Raw genomic sequence first — 7,901 nt, 5'->3', positions numbered from 1 at the left:
GCAACAATGAATGAATGGAATTCCAAAATCTCTGTAGATGTTCATTGAAATGAAAAATAAACAACCTAAATTAAAAAAAATAAAAGCCCACTTTTATCATATTGATTCATGACTCATAGTAATCCTTTATGTAGGACAGAGTAGAATTGCTCATAGAGTTTCCAAAGCTGTAAATTTTTATGGAAGTAGATCATCTTTCTTCTTTGGAGCAACTGGCAAGTTGGAATCACTAACATTTTTTCCCATTCTTTATATTTTAATTTTATATTAATTTGCATAGCAAGTCTTTGTTTTCTTGATGTTTAGCTTCAATCTATATTTAAGAGTACAGCCCTTGACCTGCAGCAAGTGCTTCAGGTCCTCCTCAGTTTGTTGATGAGTCATTCTCCAACCCTATTTCATTTCTCCTCCCAGATTTCCAGTTTCCAGAATGGTCTGTTCTGCATATTGATTGAGAAAGTATGGAGGTAGTACACATCCCTGACCCACTCCAGAAGAATGTTTATTTGTGCTTTATTGGTTATGCAATTAGGCATTTAGCTAGGTAGATCATAACAAATTGTGAATAACATTGAGAAGAATGAGAATCTCAGAACACTTGACTATGCTCATGCTTTGACAAGCGCTGTGGCAATTGGGCAATTAAAACAGACATTGGGGGGGAAAGAAGAACGAACTGGGGAGGAGGGTGGAGAAAACAGTGCAACAATGAATGAATGAAAACCCAAAATCTCTGTAAATGTTCATTAAAACTAATAAAATTTAATAATAATAATAATAATAAACAAAAAAAAACCCAAAACCAAATACATAGATCAAAAGGCTATTGTGAGAACAGAGTAAGGGAACACGGCATGGATTAACATTAGGAAAGATGTGCATCAGGGTTGTATTCTTTCCCAATATCTATTTAATCTGTATTGTTGTTGTTGTTATGTGCCATCAAATCGCTTGTGACTCAGAGCAACTTCATGTACAATAGCCCTGAAAACTGGTTTATCCTGAACCAACATTTTTGTCTCTGACACACCTACCTCAGTCACTGAATCAATCAATTTTATCCAGGGTCTTCCTCCCTTGTGCTGTCCCTCCACCCTTCCAAGCATGAAGACCCTCTCCAAGGACTGGTCCTGCCTTGCAACATGTACAGAGTATGTCAGATAAAGCCTCAGAATCCTTGCCTCCAAGGAGCAGTGTGGTTTCACATTCTCCAGGATGAACCTGCTTGCTCTTTTAGCAGTTCGTGGTATATTCAACACTCTTCACCAGCACCAAACCCCAAAGGCATTAATTTTCTTTCTAGTCATTGTCCACCTGTCTGACACAAAGCAATCAAGTGAAAAGACTATAGCCTGGTTCAGGCACACCTTTGTCTCCAGACTGATATCATTGCTCTTCGAGTACTCTGGAGAGGTCCCTGACAGCAGATTTTCCCAATGCAATTAGTCTTTTGATTTTCTGGCTTGCTGGTATGAAGAGTGTAGATTGTAGAGCCAAGTAAACTAAAGCTGTTAACAACCTCAGTCTCCTGATGTCTATCATAAAGCTTCCAATCAACCCAGTGGTGAGAAACTTTGTTTTCTTGATGTTGAGCTTCAATCCATATTGAAGGCTGCAGTCCTTGAGCTTCTGGAACAAGCACTTTAGGTCCTCCTCACTTTGAGCAAGCAAGGTTGTGTCATCTGCATAACATAGGTTGTTGATGAGTCTTCCTTCAGTCTGATGCCACATTCTTCCTCATACAGCCCAGCCTCCCAGATGATCTGTTCTGCATATAGATTCAAAAGGTATGGTGATAGAATACATACCTGGAGTACACCCTTCCCTATGTTGAACTATACAATGTTTCCTTTTTTTGTTCTGACAACTGCCTCCTGGTCTAGGAATAGGTTTCACATAAAATAATTGAATGTTCTGGGATTCCCATTCTTCTCAGAGTTAGTCACTGTTTGGTGTGATCCACACAGTCAAATGCATTTGCATAATCAATGAAACGCAGATATACATTCCTATATGACTCTGTGCTTTCAGCCGAGATCCATCTAACTTTAGCGATAATATTCCTAATACTATGACATCCTCTAAACCCAGCCTGCACATCTGGCAGTTCTCTGTTGATGTGTTGTTTCAGTCGTTTTTGGATAATTTTCAGCAGAACCTTTCTTGCATGTGATATTAATGATATTCTTTAATAATTTCCGCCCTTTGCTGGGTCACCTTTATTTGGAATGGGAACAAATATATATCTCTTCCAGTGAGTTGGCCAGATGATTGTCCTCCAGATTTCTTGGCACAATTTGATGAGTGCATCCAGGGCAGCATCTGTTTGTTGAAATATGTCAACTGGTATGCTGTCATCCTGGGACCTTGTCTTTTACCAATTATTTCAGAGCAGCTTGAACTTCTTCCTTTGTCACCACAGGCTCTTGCTTATAGATTGTTTAATGAAATTTTTCTGTGTTCACCCATTCCATCTTCTTTTAATGCTTCCTGGATCATTTAATATTCTGACCAAAGCATCCTTCAGTATTTCAACTCTAGGCTTGCATTTATTCTTCAATTCCTTCAGCTCAAGAAATGCTGAACAAGTTCGGCCTTTTTTGTTTTTCTGACTCCAGCTCTTTGCACATTTTATTATACTACTTTGCTTTGTCTTCCCGCGCTGCCTTTTGAAATCTTCTGTTCAGCTTCTTAATGTCTTGATTTCTTCCCTTTGCTTTGGCTTCTTGGTACTCTATTGCAACATTCAGAGTCTCTTCTGACATCTATCTTGGTCTTTTCTTCCTCCTCTGCATTTTAATGACATTTTGCATTCTTCATCTTCTTGTGTCAGTATCAAGCTGCTGGCAAGAAGAGGCAGTAAGCCATAAGAAGTCAGTCTTGGAGCAGGAGTTCAAGGCCAAGGGCTTTTCCTCAGAACCATCTGAGATAGAAAGCCTTCCCTGATATTATTACCTGATATTTGGACTTAGACTCACTGGTCACAGCATAAGAAACTGGCAGCAGTGCAAGCTGTTCGGAATCTCAGAAGCCCAGAAGGCTTGTAACTTAAGCTATCATATCAAGGACTGGATAAGGGGAGAGAGGTGCTGAATGGCATAGGTGGGAGTGGAAAGCAATGCTGGTGGAGTAGGGAAAGGGGTGGGACAAGACAGACGTACAATGGATGGGTAGCAACACTGAATCTATTGGTTACTTCTATAATTGGAGAAATGTCTTTCACCTATTTCTGTAAAATACTTTTCTGTCAGATACTGTTCTAAATCTGAGCAATCAAATTAAGACAGACTATGAAGAAGGACTGACCATCCACTCCCAAAATAGCAGGCCTTTGAATACTCTATATATGATAGAGGGCCCTTAGACTTGGAGATATGGCAACTGAGGCTGAGACCTCAACTATGGAAACACAAAGAAGGAGGGACAGTTCTACGTAAACACTAGTGATTGGAATGGGGAATGTGGGAAAACTGGACATTGTAAAGAAAGAAACAGGATGCAAACATATTGACATACTAGGTATTAGTGTAATGAGATAGCTTGGCATGGGGCATTTTGAATCAGATATGATCAGATATGCTGGAGATGAAAAGGTGAGGAAAAAATGGGGTTTCTTTCATAGTTAAAAAAGTCATTTTGGATCTACATCTTGAAATACAATGTTGTGAGTGACAGGGTAAGATTCATACACATACAAGGAAGTCCAGTGAATACCATTATTCAAATATATGCACCAACAACTAGAGCCAAAGAGGAGGAAATAAAGGACTCCTACCAACATTTGCAGTCAGAAATCAACTGAACATGCAATCAAGATGTGTTGATAATAATGGGTGACTGTAATGAAAAAGTTCAGAACACGGAAGAAGGATCAGTCATTGGAAAACATGGACTTAGGGACAGAAATGAAGCTGGAGATAGAATGACAGAATTCTGTACATTCAATAATTTATTCATTGCTAATACTTTTTTTATAAGAAACACAAATGCAGGCTATACATATTGATTTCACCTGATGGTATGCATTCTCAAATGTATTACATCTGTGGAAAGAATCACTGGAGAAGCTCAATATCAGCTGTGAAAACTAGGACAGATGCTGATTGTGGAACAGATCATCACCTACTCATATTTAAGTTCAAGCTGAAGCTAAAGAAAATTAAATCAAATCTACAGGAACTAAAATTTGACCTTGAGACTATCCCTCTCAAATTTCAAAACCATCACAGGAACAGGTTTGAGGCCTTGAACACTAATGAGTGAAGACCAGATGAGCTTTGGGAGGATATCAAGAATATCACCCAGGAAGAATACAGAAGGTAATTTATCTGTTTGTTGTTGTTGTTGTTATGTGCTATCGAGTTGCCTGCAACTCATAGTGACCCTATGTACAACAGCCCTAAATTCTGCTCTATCCTGTGCCAATCTTATTATCTCTGACATGCCTACCCCCTTACCCCAGTTACTGAATCAATCCATCTTATCTAGGGTCTTCCTCTCCTGCGCTGTCTCTCCACCATTCCAAGCATGATGTCCCTCTCCATGGACTGGTCCTGACTTGCAACAAGTCCAAAGTATGTCAGACAAAGCTTCAGAATCCTTGTCTCCAAGAAGCAGCCTGGTCTCAGCTTCTCTAGGACAAACCTGTTTGTTCTCCTAGTAGTTCATGATATAGTCAACACTCTTCTCCAGCACCATTGTCCAGCTTTCCGAAACATAGTAAGTAACTTGCAAAGATCATGGCTTGGATCGGGCACACCTTATTCTCCAGACGGATATCGTTGCTTTTCAGTACTTTGTAGAGGCCTCTGACAGCCGACTTTCTCCATTTAATTAATCTTTTAATTTCCTGGCTGCTGGTACCAAGAGGGTTGACAGTTGAGCCAAGCAAACGAAAACTGTTAACAATCTTTATCTCTTTACCATCTATCATGATTCTGCCAATAGGCCTAGAGCTGAGAATCTTTGTTTTGTTTTGTTTTGTTTTTTTATGTTTAGATTCAATCCATATTGAAGTCTGCAGTCCTTGGCCTTCTGCAGCAAGCGCTTCAGGTTCTCCTCAGTCTCAGCAATCAGGGTTATGTCGTCTGCGTAATGAAGATTGTTGATGAGTCTACATACAACCCTGATGTCACATTTCTCCTCATAGAGTTAAGCCTCCCATATAATCTGTTCCGCATATAGATTAAAAAGGTCTGAATATAGGACACATCCCTAGTGTGCCCCCTTCCCAAGTTTGAACCATGCAGTATTTTCTTGCTCTGTTCTGACGATTGCTTCCTGGTCCAAGTATAGGTTTTCACATAAGCACAATTCTGGGATTCCCATTCTTCTCAGAGTTAAGCACAGTTTGTTGTAGTCTGCACATTCAAATGCCTTTGCATAGTCAATTAAACACAGACATTCCTCTGGTACTGTCTGCTTTCAGCCAAGATCCATCTGACATTAGCTATAATATCCCAAGTACTATAGCCTCTTCTAAACCCAGGCTGCCATCTGTTGATATGCAATTCTAGTCGTATCTGGATAATCTTCAGCAGAATTTTGCTTGTATGTGATATCAATGATATTGTTCAATATTTTCCGCACTCTATGGAAACAAATAGAAATCTCTTCCAGTCAGTTGGCCAGGTGGTTGTCCTCCAGATTTCTTGGCACAACTTGGTGAGTGCATCCAGGGCAGCATCTGCTTGTTGAAGTACGTCAATTGGTATGCCATCAATTCCTGGGGCCTTGATTTTTGCAAATCCTTTCAGAGCGGCTTGAACTTCTTTTTTCACTACCACACGCTCCTGCTCATATGTTGATTCATGAAATTCTTCTGTGCCGGCCAATTCGTTTTGTTATAATGACTGTAAACTCTTTCCATCATCTTTTAATGCTTCCTGGATCGTTTAATATTCTACCCAAAGCATCCTTAAGTATTGTAACTCGAGGCTTGAATTTGTTCTTCAGTTCCTTCAGCTTAAGAAATGCTGAGCGAGTTTGGCCCTTTTGATTTTCTGACTCCAGCTCTTTGCATATTCCGTTGTAATATTTTGTCTTCTCCTGCTGATCTTTGGAATCTTCTTTACAGCTTCTTAATATCTTGATTTCTTCCCTTTGCTTTGTCTTTTTGGTGCTCAAGTTCAATATTCAGAGATTCTTCTGACATCCATCTTGGTCTTTTCTTCCTCCTCTGTCTTTGCAATGACCTTTTGTATTCTTCCTGGATGATGTTCTTGATATACTCCCACAGCTCATGTGATCTTCACCCATTATTGTTCAAGGCCTCAAACCTGTTCCTGAGATGGTTTTGAAATTCAAGAGGGATAGACTCAAGGTCATATTTAGGTTCCTGTAGACTTGATTTAATTTTCCTCAGCTTCAGCTTTTATTTGTATGTGAGTAATTGGTGGTCTATTCCACAACCAGCACCTGACCTAGTTTTCACAGCTGATATTGAGCTTCTCCAAAGATTATTTTCACAGATTAATCTCTCTGATGCCTATGCATACCATCAGGTGAAATCCATATGTATAGCCCGTGTTTATGTCTCTTATAAAATGTATTTGCATTGAATAAGTCGTTGGTTGTGCAACATTCTATCATTCTATCTCCAGCTTCATTTCTATCACCAAGTCCATATTTTTCAACTATTGATCCGTCTTCTCTGTTCTTTTCTTCCTTTTCTGTTTCAACAGAGAGCTGCCAGAAGTGCAGGCTGGGTTTAGAAGAGGCTGTGGTACTAGGGATATTGTAGCTAATGTTAGGTAGATCTTGGCTGAAAGCAGAGAGTACCAAAGGAATGACTATCTGTATTTCATTGACTATGCAACGACATTTGAGTGTGGATCATAACAAACTGTGCTAACTCTGAGAAAAATGGAAATTCCAGAACACTTGATCATGCTTATATGAAACCTATACTTGGACCCTACCTAAGTACTGTTCCAGGTGTTTTTGAATGATCTTCAGCAATATTTTGCTTGCATGGGATACCAATGATGTTGTTAGATAATTTCCACATTTAGTTGGATTACCTTTCTTGGAAATGGAACAAATATGGACCTCTTCCAATTCATTGGCCAGAGGGTCATTCTCCAAATTTTCTGACATAGACTGTTGTGTGCATTCAAGGCTGCGTCTGTTCATTGAAACAATACAATTGGCATCCCAGTGATTCTTGGGGCCATATTTTTTGCCAATGTCTTCAGTGCAGCTTCCACTTCCTCTTTCATTACCATTGGCTTCTGTTCATATGGTACTTCCTGAAATTTTTTAGTGTCACTTTCTGGTACAGTGACTCTGTTTATTCTCGTCATGACTGGAACAGTACATAGATAGGGAATTGCCAGAAGTTCAAGCTGGATTTAGAAGAGTCTATAGAAACAGGAAAGTATGGAATATCAGAAGAGTGTCTATTTATGCTTTATTGACTATTCAAAGGCACTTGGCTGTGTGGATCATGACAAGTTGTGGCTGGCATTGAGAAGAATGGGAATGCCAGAGCACTTGATTACACTTATGTGGAACCTATTCCTGGATCAGGAGGCTATTGTGTGAATGGAGCAGGGGAGCACTGCAAGGTTTGGAATTAAGAAGGGAGTGTGGCAGGGTTGTATTCTATCTCCATACCTCTTCTATCTATATGCTGAGCAAATTATCCAACATACTGGAGTCTATTAAGAGGAACCTGGCATCAGGATTGGAGAGATATTTATAAATATCCTGCATTATGTAGATGACATAACCTTATTTGCTGAAAGTGAAGAAGACTTGAGGCACTTGTTGCAGAAGATCAAGAATGCAGTATTCAGTATGGACTGTATCGAAAGGAATTGGAAGACACAGAAGAATTTCATGAAACAACATATGAGCAAGAGCCTATGGTGATGAAAGAAGAAGTTCAGGCTGCTTTG

The 7,901-nt window shown here is 39.6% G+C and overlaps 1 pseudogene; it reads left to right on the top strand.

The window, feature by feature from the left end:
* Positions 1-7,901, top strand: part of LOC102847194 — a 48,576-nt pseudogene that overhangs the window by 31,099 nt on the left and 9,576 nt on the right.

Source organism: Elephantulus edwardii, unplaced genomic scaffold (assembly GCF_000299155.1).
Source record: "Elephantulus edwardii isolate Elephantulus edwardi_28Jun2011 unplaced genomic scaffold, EleEdw1.0 scaffold00423, whole genome shotgun sequence".
NCBI lineage: Eukaryota > Metazoa > Chordata > Mammalia > Macroscelidea > Macroscelididae > Elephantulus > Elephantulus edwardii.
The sequence above is the reverse complement of the archived record's forward strand: the minus strand, read 5'-3'. Positions and strand labels throughout refer to the sequence as shown.